The 15929-nt window shown below is 49.5% G+C and overlaps 1 long non-coding RNA gene across 1 annotated transcript; it reads left to right on the top strand.

Moving 5' to 3' along the window:
• The first annotated feature begins 2697 nt into the window (after window positions 1-2697).
• Window positions 2698-8080, top strand: LOC121332542. Its single transcript, XR_005952157.1, has 3 exons — window positions 2698-2822; window positions 6684-6769; window positions 7893-8080. It is a non-coding gene; the product is annotated as an uncharacterized LOC121332542 (long non-coding RNA).
• The last annotated feature ends 7849 nt before the right edge of the window (window positions 8081-15929 follow it).

The following is a 15929-nucleotide window of genomic DNA, read 5'->3' as shown; positions in this document are numbered from 1 at the left end:
TTTTCTTTCCCCATAGTGGGAGCTCAGGTCCAGTAAACTGCAAGAATCATATTGAAATGGGAGGCAGTGGCATCAGACGTGCTATGGGGCTCTGGGAATGGGTTTCCACAGCTCTGCAGGAACACATTAGAAAGCAAAAGTTTGTGAGTTATGGCTCAGTCTGGATGCAGCAGCATTCCTCCTGCTCTTCCTCCTCCTACTGGCTGCCCAGACTGGTGCTGGAGTGGCTGAAGAAGAGGTGGGTTTTCTGTTCATTAACCTCTCACCTTGGACAGTTTGGACATGAGAAGGCTGATGAGGATCTGTCCTCACCCAGCCAGCTCTCCAGGTTGGAAGGATAGATTGATGTGGTTAATTTTAACATGTCCAGGACACATCCCTGGCTCCAGGATGGGGCTGGAGGGATCACAGCATCCCTTGGACATGTCTGGGCTGCTGTACTGGTCATCACTGCTCCTTCATTGGCCTTGTCTGGAGCCTTGGGGGTTCAGCAGAGTAAAGCCACAGGGTGGATCCCATTGGAATTTTTGGTTGGTTTATGTGCTCCAGATGGCTCAGTGCAAGGTCAGGGGTGCAGCATCCATGGATCTGGGTGATGAGCACAATTCCTGGGTTTGCCCAGCCCTGCTCCACCACTGTCTTTGTGCTGTCTTGTTGCTTGCCAGGTCCTCAGCCCTGCTTTGTCTTTCCCTCCTCTGAGGGACTTTTCAATCCTGCAAAAAGCAACTTTGAAAGCTTTACACTTTCCACGGCTTCTTCTGGGTGTGTGCATTTCCTCTGGCCCTTTCAGCCTCAAGATAATGAGGGTATTGTCAATTAAATGAAGTTAATGGGTTCTTCTGCATGAGCTAGTTTCAATTCTTCACCACTGTTTGCTCCAAGAAACAAATATTTGTGGCTTGCTCAAAGTTACACCTCAGGAAACATGTGTGTGTCCTGGAATGAGTGCTCACAGAGTGTCCAGACTTGCAGCATGGAACTGCTGACTAACCAAAGTAAACTGGCAATTTTTAGTGCTCTTTCTCCTAAAGATCCAAGGCAAGGAGCAATCATGGATGCTACTGACATGTTTACATAAAGGCTGAAGTTCTGTCACTGAGCTGGATTCTTTGGTGAGGAACTGGCAACTCATTTGCAAGTGAACTCTGCAAAGAGCCCAGGAATGGCTGCCAGAGGTTCTCTGGGCAGAGTCGGACAGTCCACATGGACTGCAGGGATGCTGGAGCCTTGGGAAAGTTTGCTCTCCCACTGAGAGCAAAGGTCTGTGCTTGGGCTGCTGCACCGCTTCCAGACATGATGGAGAGAAGGGAGGACGCTCCCTAAAGCTCAAAGGCACAGCCTCTCATGGGAGTGCTCAGCAGTTTTTGCTGTTAGCCAACAGGATGGGGGGATGCTCTCCATCTCACTGCTGGCTGCTCCCACCCTGGCATGGAGGCAGGCTGTTCCCCTGGGATGCCAGGAGGGATGATGCCCATGTCCACACTGCATCACCATGGCTGATTTCCTCCTCCCAATTGGAGCAGGTGTGCCTAAACTGCTCAGAAATGCAAACCCAGTAAATTAAGAATTATCAGCCTGTGCTAATGCCAGAATTTCATCTATCCAGGAATTTGCCCCAGCATTTGCCTGTGTGGTTTCTTCTGGAAGTGACCTCATAAGGTGGTGACATCAAACAGCCAGTTCCACCCTCCCAGCTGTGGCAAGAGTCACTTGGAAAAGGTGAGAAGCACCCAGCGATTTCATGGAGCCATTGTAGAAATGGCACATGGAGCATCCAGATCCTTCTTGTGATGGGTATATTGCCTCCAATTTTCTTATTAGATCCCTACAGCATTTACTTGGGGCTGTTGCAAGGTGTGCTCCCAAGTGCTATGGCCTGGAGGGGGTGGATGGAGGGCACAGGGGTTTGGCCCCCGTGGGCACTTGGGGTGGCTGCCAGTTCACCGTCCTCCCCTGTGCCATTGCCTGCACTGGCCCAGAGTCTGTGTGAATGCATTTCAGCTTCAAATCCCCTCATCTGTTTGATACTTATCATTCTTAAAAAGCAACTGTTTGCTCCTTTACTAAGCAGCCCTTTCCCCCTTGTGGTTTTGGCTCAGCTGGCTTAAGCACCCTTTTCATACTCAATTTTCACATTGAAAAATCCCTCTTGGTCACACTCCTTGATTTCCTTGTCTTACAAAAGCCAGCTACTGTATGCAAACCTCTGAGCCTTAATTGTATATCCCAGTAATATATAGCCAGGCCTGGCTAATGTCAAGAAACCCAGTCACGAGCATCGGAGGCTTCCAAGAGCTCTGGGGGCAGGAGCAGGCTCCCTGCAGGGAGTGCGTGGCACGTGCCAGGCTCCGAGGAGCCAGGGGGCTGCAGGATGTGTGGACAGGCGGGCAGGACCCCCCACCTGTCCTGATAGTGACTGTGGCAGAGTGAGCTGCCTCACACTTGAAACGGTCCCTGTGGGCAGAGAGATGTTTGGGACATTTATGTGAAAGTGCTGGCTCAGTGTGCGAGGTCTGGCAGCCGCAGGCAGCTGTCTGGGCTCATCTCCCCAGGTCACAGATCCTTCATGCTGTTTACACCAGTGAGCTTTTGCTGAGGCTGTACACAAGTCCCATCTCCTGCTGAGAGAGCGGCTGCAGCTCCGTACAGCCAGCTGCACCCTGGGCTGCTTCTCAATCAGAGTCACCACAGGGCAAGGAGGGGACTGTCCCCCTCTGCTCCTCTCTCGTGACACCTCACCTGCAGCACTGTCACCAGCACCGAGGGGCTCAGCACAGGAGAGATGTGGGCCTGATGGAACAGCTCCAGAGGAGGCCAAGAAGGTGCTCAGAGGGATGGAACAGCTCTGCTCTGGAGACAGGCTGGGAGGGTTGGGACAGGTCTGAGAGCCCTGTCCAGAGCCTAAAAGAGCTACAAAAGAGCTGGAGGGGGACTTTGGACAAGGGCCTGAAGTGACAGGACAGGGAGGAATGGCTTCACACTGGCAGGTTAAGATTAGATATTAGGAGGGAATTCTTCCTCCTGAGGGTGATGAGATACTGGCACAGTTTTCCCAGAAAATTTGTGGCTGTCCCATTCTTGGAAGTGCCGAGTGGGATGGGGCCCTGAGCAACCTGATCTAGTGGGTGGCATCTCTGCCCATGGCCGAGGGTGAAATGAGATGGGCTTTAAGGTCCCTTCCAATCCAAACCATCCTGGGGTCCAAGGATCTCAGATGATGCTCCTCACTGCCTTTGCCCCATGTGTCTCACCTGTGGACAGCACTGCACACACCCACCTGGAGGGACAGCCAAAGGTTTCCAGACCCTCTGCATGCTCGAGCTCCTCAAGGACAGCAGGGGGATGAGTGTGGAGCTCTGCTGTGGTTAAGCCACACCAGAGATGGGGATCCAAACCCAGGAGCCAGGTGAGGCTCTCCTGTACCCATGTGTCAGGGGCCACCTGGCCCAAGAGGGGCTGATGCTCGTATTAGCTTATGAGAAAAGGTGAAAATTAATAATTCCTGATTTTTTGAGAAGCCCATGGCTTGGCCATTGTATTCTTGCACTGTTTCTTTTTCCCTGAAGGAGGGTTTTTTTCTACTACAGCAGAGTAGACACAGAAAAACCAAAACCCTATAAAACACAGGTCATGTCCTATTCTTGGTCTGTGTGTATTTTTCTCTCCAGCACACCATCTCCTACTTTATTTTCTGCTGACGACTCTGGAGGTTTATTTTTCAGCAAGGAGCTTATGTGGGCAATGAATGCTCAGCCAGAATTTCTGCCTGTAATTAATTGGCTGGGTAGCCCACCAGAAGTGGGATGTTTATGGGCACAGGGCTCTTATAATGTTCACTTCTGAGCCTTCATTCCTCTAGTTTGGATCGTAAACTTCACTTATCACCAGACTTTTATATGTTAATTATTCTGTGTAGCTGGGAGAAGGGAGGACATGCAGAAGTGCATGAAATAATGAATGATTTGGGCATGGGGGATTAGATGCTCCAGTTTGGGCTGACTGTCTATGAGAGAGAAAATTGATGCATGGCAAAGTGGGGAGAAATTTAAATCAGGGTAAGTGTGTGCTTGTTGGTGGAGCCTCACACTTTGAACTTGTGGAACCCAGTGCCAGGAGATGCCTTACCTGGGACCATGAGGAAGAAAACCTGTAGGATAAGATTTGGCACCATTCCCCCCTGAGACACTTAAAATGTTGAGGTACTTTGAAAAAAATCCCACTCAGCACAAATCTGCAAGTTTAAGAGCCTAAATGCCTTTGAAAATCTGGGCCATGCAGGATTAGGTTTTGATGGAAGTCAGTGAGACTTAACACCTGAGGGACTGGGACCACTGGGAAATTGCATCCTGGCTTTGGGTGAGAATGCCTAGAATGGCATTACTGCGGGAAAAAAATGCCAAACAGAAAAATTCTTCAGTGTCTCACAGTCCCTTCCTGTTCCAGGGATGCTATAAATATCCTGCCAAGCCCTACCACGCTGCTGTTCTCCAGCTCCAGGGGCATTTGGTACTTGGCTTTGTGTCCTGACCTGAGGAGACAAGTGCCCTGAGCTACTTGCCACCCCAAGAGACAGCACCTCTTTGCCTAAAATTTGTTTAAAATGTGATAGAGCCATCTAAATGCATTTTGCTGAAGGTGCAGGAGGCTGTTTATGCCTCTGTGTGTATTGTTATTTATTAATTGAAGCCTAAATTAGACCTCAACAGGTTAGCAGTATTTAATGCAGAGAGCTCAAACATGCAACACATTCTTGGCACGTTTCCCTTTATTAATTAAAAACCTCTTTAAAACACTCTGCCTTCCACCTTGGAGCAATAAATTTCCACCTTGAGGAAATAATTTCCTTGTTGTATTCCATACAGAGACGTTCTGTTAGCTGCAATCCCTGTTTCAGTGTAGGCCCCACTCAGCCTTATTTCAAATTCAAAATAAACTTTCAAAAGGCCAGGTTTTTCTGTTAGAAGGGGGGGTGGGGGGGTGGGGGGGAAGAAAATCTTAAAAAATCAACTTTTCTGCTTTTTAAAAATATATTTGGGATTAATTCCGATGTCGTTTACTGTTTGTGCAGACTGTGAACCACAAAGCTTCTTCTTAGTAAGAACTCACAGGACTCTGCAGCAGGTCCTGAAGCAGGCAAAGAATCCTTGGCAGCCCCAAATGAGCTGATGGTCCTGCATGGGAGGCACTGCCTGCTGCAGTTGCTGGGAGATTTTTATGGCCCCCCTGCCACCCCCAGCTCTGGGTGGCTGGTTTTCTTTATGTGTGCCCCAGCCCCAAACTTGCCCAATGTCATGACATAACCTGGCAGAAATGTCACCTGATTTTAGGGCCTGAATGGCTTTTGTTGCCCTGCCAGAGACCTTGGTGTGCAGGGAGGCAGGAAAGGTCTCTGCTGGCTCCTCCAGGAGTTCAAACTAAACTCAGCAGGTTTGGAGGTGAGAGATGATTGCAGACTTCTGTCTCTCATCCTGATCCATGCTGCAGGCACTGAGGGCAGCAGAGATGCTGCTCTATCTCCAGTTTGTTCTCAGAACATGAGCAACCAACCCCATCTCACTGGAGCAGGTGGGCTGTGGGCAGTCAGCACTGTCTGCAGATGTCAGATGTTGTTTAGCAGGGAAAGATGGGAATGAACTGCTTTCGGTGGAGGAAAAAATTCCTGTTCTTTCCTTGCTCACTTTTATAATTATGCAGGCTGTAGATCCTATACACCTCCTTGGTAGGTTCATCACAGGTGCAGCTAAGAGTGTTCTAATGGCACACAGATCTTAAAGTATCAAAAAGGTGGGGGAAAGATCCTGATCGGTTTTGTTGTACTTTGTCTGAATTTAACTTCAAAGCGAAGTTTAAAAAGAAGCCCTTTTAGGTCATGGCAAACCAAGAACCCTGTCCAGAACAGCTTGGGCTCTCTTTCTGTGAGCACTCACAGGAGGTCGTGCTCCTTCCCGTGCTCTCGCAGCCCAGTGAATTGATGGATCCAAAATGCTGCTCTGGACTTGAAACACATTCTGCAGGAGAGCTCTGCACTGCTTGATAAAGGGCTTTTACAAAACTGACTTGAAATAAAAGCAGTAAAACTGTCACTGAAATGTAAATGATTAGAGCAACGTGACTCTCTGCTTCCCCCAATTCTTCTGCTCATTCTTGCTTTTGCAAATATAATTTTAAAATAACCAGTTCAGGATGCTTTGGTGGAGAGTGTTCTTGCCTTTGGGCCAGAAAGTACTAGACTGAGTGGGTCAGTGGTTTGGGTGCCACACAAGGGCAGGGGTCCCTGCAGAGCTGCAGGTCCTGCCTGCCTGGGTGGGCACTGGGGGGACCAGTGGGGCACAAACTTGGGATGAGCATCCCCATGCCACCAGCACCCAGGAGCTCTGCCTTCCCTGGCACATCTGCCTTCTCCAAAAGCAGATTGGGAATAGGGATCACAGACAACCCCCTTTCCAGCCAGAGGCAGGTGTGAAGCAAGTGGAGGGTTCTATGGGGTGACAGCCCCAAGTGTCACCTCCTTCTTGCTGACAGTGCTTTTTTCCTGTGCTTGTTCTTCCTCACAGCACAAAATCACTGAAGATTTCAGTGAGCTGCTGGATGACATCAAAAGACTTAGTGCCACTCTGATATCATCATTATCGATGGGTTTTGTTTCACCATCCCATTTATTGACCTGTATTTGCCCTTCCTAGATCTCCAGGATGACACACTGAACAGGAGTGGTGGAGCAGCTCTGACAAGAGAGACTCCAAGTCACAGGACAAGACGCCCTTCAGAGGTAGAAAATTATTTTCTTGGAACAAATGGATATTTTGAGTCTGTTTTCCCAAGGAAAAATGTGTCTGCTCTCAACATGAGCAGTGCTGAGAGTCTAGGAAGGCACCATCATATATGTCTCATACTGGAAATAGACTGGTTTGGTTCCCATCAGAAGGACTAATGCCATTTCCCAGCACCATGTACTGTCAGTGTGGAATCAAGGTTCATCCCAAATGTGATCAATTTCCTGCTGGAAAATTCACTGTTTTTCACTGTTCATTGTGCCTGGCCCTGGCATGTCCTGGGATTCACAGGGTCCTGGGTCTCCCCTGGATGCAGAGCCCTGAGCAAGTCTCCATCCTCATGGTCTGGCTCACATGTCCCTTCCCTCAGCACACCTGGGCGAGAGATGAGAGCTCATTCCAGGTCTATGGGGACAGTGGGGTTGGAGAATGTGCTTGCCTTAAAGTCTGGGAGGTGAGGAGGACTTGCCTTCTTCTGACAGCACTGGTTCAGGCTGTTCTGGGCTTTCCCTCAGCAATGGACTGCTCTGGATCTTGTGTGGGGAGCAGCTAACCCCAGGCAGCAAGTCTAAACCATGTAATGGGAAAAACCTCCCACAAATCCCCCAAATGGAGACTGCTGAGTTTTACATATCTTGGGTTAACCTTAATGTGGTTCAAGCCTATGATCACAGCTTGATACCCATTTGTTTAAAAAACCCACAGTCTCGCCTGGAGTCCAGAAACAATTCCCTGGATATAAAAAAAATTCCCTTTTACCCAAAACTCCAGGTGACTGTGGTTATTGTCAGGAGTCTCTGAGTTATTTCCTCCCTATCAGTTATCAGGACTGGGGCTTCTGCAAATGTTTTGTATGCACATGGCACAGGTTGTGAAACAACTCCTGGATTGCCTCCTTTGATCTTTTGGGAGAAAATTATTTTGAAAGCTATTAAAGAGTAAAGATATTAAAGAGTCAGGAGGCTCATCACTCAAAATTCTTGGGATGTCTCCACTGCTCCTTGCTCTGCTGGGTGGATGGAGGGGTGCTTGCCAGGTTCTCCATGTACCTTAGATGAGGCCCTTCCCATTTGGCACAGCATTTGGGGATCTTTTTACCATGCTCTTCTCTCCCTGCAGGTTGCATCATCATCGTTGTGAACGTACTGGCGTATTGGGAGAGACTGTGGAAGTCATGAAAGAAAAATCTTCATCAGATCATAAGAGGATGAAAAGTTAAACTCCTTTTAGGCAGAACGTGATCCTTGGTGGCTGTCAGAGCTCTGCCTACAGCTTGTGCTTCAAACCTTCATTGAAATAAGCCAGAATGATTGACAAATAAGCCTTTATGATTGAAAATAATTCTGGAAATATCTTCTCTTTTTCTGTGAGCTAAATGGGTGGAAGTGCAGCCACCAGCTCTGGCCCTGTGCTGGGGGCAGCTGATGGAGGGAGGAACTGGAGCAGCTGCGGGCTGGGAACGGATCACAGCCCCGGTCCTTTTCCTGGAAACCTTGTCGCAAGGCTGGGACTGGAGCCCAGGCCTGCAGTGCTCTCCCTGCCAGCTCCCTCTTTCTAAGATCAAGCAGCCCCAGCACAGCAAAAGAGCTGCTCGAGTCAGCAAACCGACCCGCTCCGAGGAAACGGGCTGTGACACCTCGGAGATGCTCTGACACTGGTTAGCACCTTGGAACGACCTGCTCGGCCTCCCCAGCAGCCCTAGGGCAAACACACCCACACAGCTCGGGGGAGTCGGAGAAGGGACGAGGAGGCCTGTGAGCAACACGGGCTGTGCCAGGACAGAGCTGCGCCCCAAGGCCTGGCCGCGGTGGCTTGGGTGGCAGAGCTGATGAGCCACAGGCGATGAAGGCTGAGGCAGCTGACCCCGCAGTCATGCAGGCCCTGGGGATTAGCAGAGCAGGACTGGCTGCACACCAGCTCGGTGTCCTGTGCTATGGCAGGGACCGAGAAACCATGTGGGGGTGACCAAAGGGAGCAGAGTGCCTGGGGGAATGTGCCTCTGGGGGTTTGGCCCTCTCCTGGCTGGGTGTGGGGCAGAGGGGTGTGTGCCTTGCAGCAGGGGTGCTCCTCTGCTCCTGCGCAAAAGGGCTCACGCCCTCCATGGCCTGGCTCTCAGGCAGCGCAAGCTGTGCCTCTGACAGCATTGCTGCTATAACATCACGCCCTCCATGGCCTGGCTCTCAGGCAGCGCAAGCTGTGCCTCTGACGGCATTGCTGCTATAACATCAGGTGGGTTTTTCTCAGTTTTTGTGACCATTCCTTGTGATTCTGCACAATCAGTGGGAGTTCAGCATTGCCAGAGGAACACAGAATCCCAGAATGGTTTGGGTTGGAAGGAACTTTAAAGAACCTCTAGTTTCAGCCCTGCTGCCAAGAGCAGGGACACCTTCCACCTGACCAGGCTGCTCCAGGTCCTGTCCAACCTGCCCTTGAACACTTCCAAGTTGGGACACCAGCATTTTCTCTGGGCAACCTGTGCCAGTGCCTCACCACCCTCACAGGGCAGAATTTCTAGAAAATATCCTCTTTTTCAATGTATTATGGCTTTCAGCCATAAATAAATGAGACCCCAACAAGAGCAGTCTCTAAGCAAAATTATTGCTGCACCCCTACAGAGCAGAGTGGGTTGATCTTGCAGAGCTCTGCCTGCCAGTGTTGAGGCTGTGCCTGCCTCTCACCAACCCCAGAGAGCTCGTCTGCATTGCCCTCCAAAATCTGCCTTCCCAATCCCATTTGTAGTGTTTGTGCCCCAAAGCCTTCCCCAAGCCAGCTGAGAGCTGAGAACAGGAGCTCCTTGTAAAACCGTGAGGGAGAAACCAGTGACACAAGCTCCTGCTGAATTTGTTTTTCATGTTCTCATTTGTAATCATTTTGTGTTTTATGAGGGATACTTCCTAAAACTTTGCCAACATGATGGAAACATATGTGGTGCTCTTATTCATGATGTGACCCTTTTGGTGGAGAGAAGAGATGAAAATCCGCTTTTCTCTGACATCTCCACAGCATATGGTCCAGTGATATGGAAAATCAGTGGTGTGGGGTACCTGATCTTCCCCCAGCCATGCTGACTGTTCACTCCTCCAGAATCACAGCCCACATAATCTATGCATGTACAGTCCCCAGGTAGTTTTTCTTGCCAATTATTTGTTTAAACTTTTTCTCCTTCTCTTAAAATTTTCTTTTACTAGGGGTAGCCCATCTCTGTGGCCTGAGGGTGACACTAAAAGTATTGTTCGGAATTTTCTCTGAATTGCAGGTTTGCTCCTGTGCTGGTTTCAAGGACAGAGCCGAGCTGGGGGCAGCAAACACTATCCCTAGAAATAGTTATTGCAGCTTTCAGAGCTAATGATGCCAAGGTTAAAGAACCTTTGCCTATTTAAATTAGTAAATCCCTTTACAAAGGGTATGACTGAGTTATCAGCATCACTGGCTCTATTTGGGTCACACCACAGCTGTCACTGAACAGGGACAATTCCTGCAGCATTTGTGTTTGGGTTAGTGACAAGGGTCACCTTGAGTCCATGAGCCAGGACTGCTGCCATCCCTGGGTGCCCAAAAGTGCAGGGCTGGCTCTCACCAGCAGCACTGCACCTGCAGCAGCAGCATGCTGTTTGGAACGCCCAGCTCAGGATGTGGGTTGTTGCTTATCCTGGTTTTCATTATTTAGTGGCGAGAGAAAACTTTTGTGCAGAGTAAAAACAATCCCGAGCCTTCCTGAGTTTAAAGGAAGGGCTCAGACAGGTTGAAGGAATGGTGTGCAAGGACAGGACACTGCAGGACAGCAACCAGTGTGAAGGAACACCTGTCATAAAGGGTATGGAGGTACATTTTTAACTGAAAATAAACTGTTAATGGCAGGAGAATGCAACAATGACAGTGGTGAGTAACTCAGGACAAATACAGGGGCCAGGCAACAAAAGTAGCTACCTGAAAGGTGGAGAGGGGTAAATTCCTCTAACCTGACCATGGACTGAGAGAGCTGGGCTTGTTCAGCCTGGAGAAAAGAAGGCTCCAGGGAGACCTTAGATCCTCTTCCAGTGCCTAAAGGGGCCGCAGGAGAGATGGAGAGAGTCTGCTTACAAGGGCATGAAGTGACAGGACAAGAAGGAATGGCTTTAAGCTTAAGGAGAGCAGATTTAGATTAGATGTTAGAAGGAAATTCTCTCCTGTGAAGGTGGGGAGGCACTAGCACCGGTTGCTCAGAGAAGTGCTGTGTTGGGATGCTGCTCAACTCCTTTGATCAGGCAGGCAGGGCAGTGAAAAGCAGCCCTCTGAACAATGTCTCTGGTCTTGGGAGGAGCCAGCAGCGTGGCTGGTGCCCAACAGACAGTGGGATGCTGCCCCTCAGCTTTGTCCTGGGGAGACTCTCTGAGCAGACAAACTAGAAATGGGGGTTCTCGTAAGGACGCCCCTACTTATTAATGAGGGAAATTAATGTACTTTGTGAGTTGAAGTCTCCTGCAATCTGGGCTGGTGAAAATTAGGACCAGGCCAAAAAAAGTCAAGGATGCCTGCACCAGTGTGAACCAGACTTCATAAAATAGAAAGGAGAGGCCCCTTTTGTCAGGCGATGGCTTTTCCTCAGAAGCTAAATGATACATAATGTTTATATAGTGTTTTGCCTCTCCTAAATGCAGGCTAGACATTAATTGATTCCAGGTTTGCTCTGTGAAGTAGGTCAGCTCTTTCCATTTTCAGATAAAGGAGTGGTGGGATCTCTGAGAGGTGCAGGGGGGTCAGCGTCGGCGCCGGCGCACCTACACGGACGGCTGCCCTCCCCGTGGGACCATGCTGCCACCCCAAATGTACACCACTTCTGATGTATGTGGAAATCAGCTGGGACTCTGTAAACCCAGCTACATTAAGCCCGGTTCAAATGAAATCTGTTTATGTCTCCATTGCTCGCCACTGGTCAAAGCAGGACTTAACCAACCTAACGCTGTTTGTGTTCAAAGCCTCTTAAACCCTTGCTCTGACTGTCTTGAAGTGAGATATAAAGTACTTGCTGGGACCTGGCTGGAGGCCAGGGAACTGTTTCAGGCTCCCCTCTCTCTTCTGCTCGTGGGGCAGTTTAGAAAAAGCATGGCACATTTCAAACAGTGATGGAAAAAAATAATTTTAATTCATTTCTGTTTACATAATGTTGGAAGCTTGGGAGGGTTTGGGCAGACAATTATTAATGGTTTGAACTGGCGTGGTAAAAATATTGCCTTGGTCTGGGAACATGAGCTGGCTCCCCAGGCCCTGCTGCTGGGTCAGCCAAGCACTGGCTGCAGGACTCAGGGAGCAAGGACTCAGTGGCTGGGTGGGTCCCACTGCTGTGCTTCCTTTGGCATCTTGGAAAGAGCCCATTCTGCCCGTTCTGCTGAGGCTGAGCTGCAAAAACCCAAAGCCTGGATCTGGGGAAACACCCTGCTCTTCCCAGTCACCTCCATTTCTGGATGTCCAGCATGGAGATGTGATCAGATCAGAGGGGCCCAGGGCATGCCCACCCTGGGAGCACCACTCCTTCCCTGCAGTCTCAAAGCTTAACTGCTGAAAGGTTTTTGTCCAGACTTTTGGGAGCATGGTCCTTTATTTTTGGTCAGTACCTTGTGTGAATCAGCTCCAAAGCAGGTGGAGCCATTCCCAAATGTGCAGCATGGTAGTGAGAGGGTAATTGGGTCCTGTGTAAAGTGCCCTGAGCTCTCCAGGTGCCAGAGGAGGAGAGGATGGGCAGGCACTGTCCCACCTGCAGCGTGAGCCTGGCCTGTGTGTTCCATCCTCACATCCATCCCTCAGAAGACTCAGACACAATTTTACTGGTCTGTCGATCAGGAGGACCTGGCACCTATAAAACTGCTCTTAATTACTTCCCAAGTTACTCACCAGGGTGATATTGGTTTTGTCCTATAATATTATGTCCTATTAGTATATGTGTACTAATCTGCCTGATTAGTATACAGCACTGCCCACCATAACTCTGTTGTCTTATTTATTGCTGTGTGATCACACACTGTGTGCATGTGTCCATGGCTGGATTTTGGACACCCCTGGGCTGCCCACAGAATCTGCCCATGCTGGTTTTGCTTTCCAGCCTGTGCCTACCACACTGCAGCACCTCCACACACAGAGCTGTGATACTGCTGTGAGGCTCTAGTGGGTTTTTTAATGCCTGCACAAGGGGTAACAGCATGAGAAGCACCTGTGAGCCTGGTTTGGAGGGTGACAAATTCCAGGTCCTCCCTCCTGGTGTGTCCAGCTCACACATGGATAGGGAGCAGGGATTGTCCCCTCTAGCCATGGCACTGGCTGCCTCTGATCTGCTTTGCTCTGCTTTGACACCTGAGATTAAAACAAGGGCTGGAGTGGCTAAGAAGATGGTAGAGAAAATGACAGTTGGGAAATAAATCCATGCCAGCATCAGTTCCTGCAGCATCTAGACACTGCTTTGAAGCTCTGCCCTCAAAATATTCCCTCCGTGATCCATGGGATTACCCTGCACCACAGCATCTGAGTGGCAGCATTACGAAATTCATAAGCACACGCTTTATCTGCCTACTTTGCAAGTCATCCTTGCCCAGCAGACAGCAAGACTCTGCTCAAAGGCATGTTGGTGTTGGAGGCTGCATCTCCTGCTGCTGCCACTTTGGTTTTGGTGAAATCAGGCTGGGACTAATCTGAGCCCATTAACTGACTCTGACGTGTTCAAACCCAAATCTGCAATGTGTGAAATATTGTATTCAAAAGAGAAAAACTAATTTATGAGGATAAAGTTTGGAGGTTTTATATGCAGCCCAGTGACTGGTCTTCTCCAGAGGACTTCCTTGAGGGGTCGTGGCTTATTTCTCCAAGGCTGCAGACCCTGGGCAGTGAGACACAGACAGAGAAGAGGTTTCCCTCTGCAATCATTAATTGCAGTATGGTTTTTACCTGTACTGGGAGAAGGTGTTGGATGAAAGATCTGTGAATAACACATGGGCTGAGAAATGCTTCATGAGCTTAGTCATCACCTGGGTGAATCAGACAGGGAAAACAGCCTTTATTCTGCAAGATAACCACATCCCACAGAGATTTTCCACTTGAGAAAGGGCTCAAAGTTTGTTCCAAAATTGTGTTACCAAGTGGAGTCCAGCCTCATTTTGCACAAGAGGTAATCTTCAGATGGATGCTGTGTTTGATGTGACACTCACAGGTAGCATGATGCTCTGATACATGAAGTTGTGTTACCTGGAGCCATCTCAAGGAATGTTTTAGGGAAGGGTTTGAGCTCAGTAGGAGCTCCCCTAGTTCAACTAGTGGAGAGTCCAGTTAAAAGAAGATTAGGAAAAGTCCTGAAAATGGGTTTTCTGTTATAAAAGGGATCAGCACCTGAATCCTGCCATTTGTGCTGCTCTTGCACACCCATGCATCAGAGCTTGTTCCAGCTGACAAAGTTATCCTGGACTGATGCTAACATGGGAAGAGGATCAGTCCCAGAACTTTGAGACTATTTTAATTAAAATACTTACGGGTATGAAAGAGCATGTGGGGAAAATGCAGCTGGGGACAATGGTGAGAGGAACAGCACAACAGCTCAGAACAGCACAGAAGCAACTTCAGTGAATGTTTCATGGCTTACCACCCTCAGCATGGGATGTGCTCCAGAGGCTTCTTTTCTGTCCAATTTTCCATTTTGCACTGGAACTGGGCACTTCTGAGCAGATGTGTGTGGGTTTCTGTTGGCCTGGTGAGCTGCAGCTCTGCGTGGCACACTCTCCTCTGGGATATCCCCAGGCAGGCTGATCCCAAGCCAGGTCCTGCCTCACCGTGGGGTTACTGCCTGTGGGTGCAGGTTGGTGATCTGGATGGAGACTTTCTGGAGTCAGGTCCTCAGCCCCCAGGCTTAGATGCGACAAAGAAGAGATGGTAAATCAAAACATTCGGAAATCTGTTTCTTATTTACTGTACTGCCAAGCTGCTGTAAGGCTTGCCGGAATCACAATCCCAGAAAAGCAGAGTGGAAAGGATTTTCCTACTGATATTGTTGGCAGTGGGAAAGACCTCGCTGCCTGCTGTGGGCTGGGACAGGTGGGGATGGGATCAGGGACAGACTTTCTGTTTGCTTGTGAGGTAAGGTAAACATTGCAAACATTCCTTGTCTTCCCTCAGCCCTTCTCAAGAGGGGCATTTATTAAATATTGGGAAGAACTGAAGGCAGACTGGAATATTTGGGAAGGGATACTTAGAGACACATTTTAGTGGTGACAAGGGGTAAACGTGTCAGATCATAGTGGCGGGAAAAAGAAGTCAGATGCTCAGGCCACAGCAAGTTTTGTTGGATGTTTTCATGCTCACAGCATCACCTGAAAGGATCTCCCAGCACTACTTACCCATCAGGCGTGGGGAGAGATGCCAAAGTGTGCAGAAGATGCTTTGTGGAAGCAGGGAGCTCTTCCCAATGTACCAAGGCCCCACATCTTCCCTGTCCCCCCTCAAGTGTCTGCATCTCTCCTGGGAATGTCAGACATCATCTCACACACTGCAACCAGGGTAAGCTGAGCAGGGAAAGTTTCCCAGAGACTTTTGGGCTGTGATGCCAGGAGTCATTATTGCCTTGGCAGAAGCAGCCACAGTTGTTCAAACCTGCCCTCTACCCGTGAGTCAGAGTGGAAGTGCTGGAGTCATGGGATGGCTCCGAGCAAAGATGCAAAGTTGGGAGTTGCTTTCAGAGATTCTTATTTCCTTGAGGGAAAGTCTGAAAAAATATTAGTATAAAATTTTAGTATAGTAAAATATTAGAGGGAGCTACAGAGTGTCCAGCAACCTCAGAGCCTGTCTGCAGCCCTCAAGGGCAGCAGTGGGCTCTGCCAGCTGTGATGGCAGACAGCAGCACCAGGAGCCTCCCTGCCTGCAGGGGATGGGACCATCTCTGGGGCCCCAGCAGCAGTAGTGCCATGGAAAGCAGCCATGCAGTTTGTGGGTGCCTATGGGTGGGCTGTGGCACTAGGGACATGTCCTGTGGGCTGCTCAGGGCGTGTTTTGCAGAGGCAGGATTCACTGGGCAACCACCTTCCTGCTTGGAGCACGAAGAGACACAGCCCACAGTGGGACAGAGCCCCAGGTCCTGTGGGAAGGTCTTGTGAAAAACCAAGCTCCCATGTGTGGGGCTGCATTTGTGAGTGTGTCCTGCTTAGG

This window comes from Onychostruthus taczanowskii, unplaced genomic scaffold (assembly GCF_017590055.1).
Source record: "Onychostruthus taczanowskii isolate IOZ18803 unplaced genomic scaffold, ASM1759005v1 scaffold14, whole genome shotgun sequence".
In the NCBI taxonomy this organism is placed as follows: Eukaryota; Metazoa; Chordata; class Aves; order Passeriformes; family Passeridae; genus Onychostruthus; species Onychostruthus taczanowskii.
Note: the sequence above shows the minus strand (reverse complement) of the source record. Positions and strands in the feature narration are given on the sequence as shown.